The sequence below is a fragment of the Vitis vinifera genome, chromosome 19, assembly GCF_030704535.1.
Source record: "Vitis vinifera cultivar Pinot Noir 40024 chromosome 19, ASM3070453v1".
NCBI classification, from domain to species: Eukaryota; Viridiplantae; Streptophyta; class Magnoliopsida; order Vitales; family Vitaceae; genus Vitis; species Vitis vinifera.
Window position 1 is genome coordinate 648,818 of NC_081823.1, and position 352 is coordinate 649,169.

Below are 352 nucleotides of genomic sequence, written 5' to 3' on the forward strand. Positions count from 1 at the left end.
TTTAAAAATAACTTTCAGAAGCAGTATTTTATTTTCAATCATTTTAAAAACAATTAAAATAAAAAATTTATCGGTTTAAATTTTTAAAATTTTTCAAAAATTTTCCATTTATAGCCAATTAAATACTATATGATTTATTATATATATTGAATATTTTCAAATTTAATAAATTAGCAAACATTGGAATAATTTTTAAACTTCAGAAAAAAAGTGTCATAAATTCAGAAATAGCTTCAAAACCTCGTATTTTAACAAATATCATTTAAAATTCCGGGCTTTTTTTCAAAAATCCCCAGGTTCACTTGGAAGAAGATCCTCATTCCTACAAGATTTAGCAGTTATGACAGCCTCC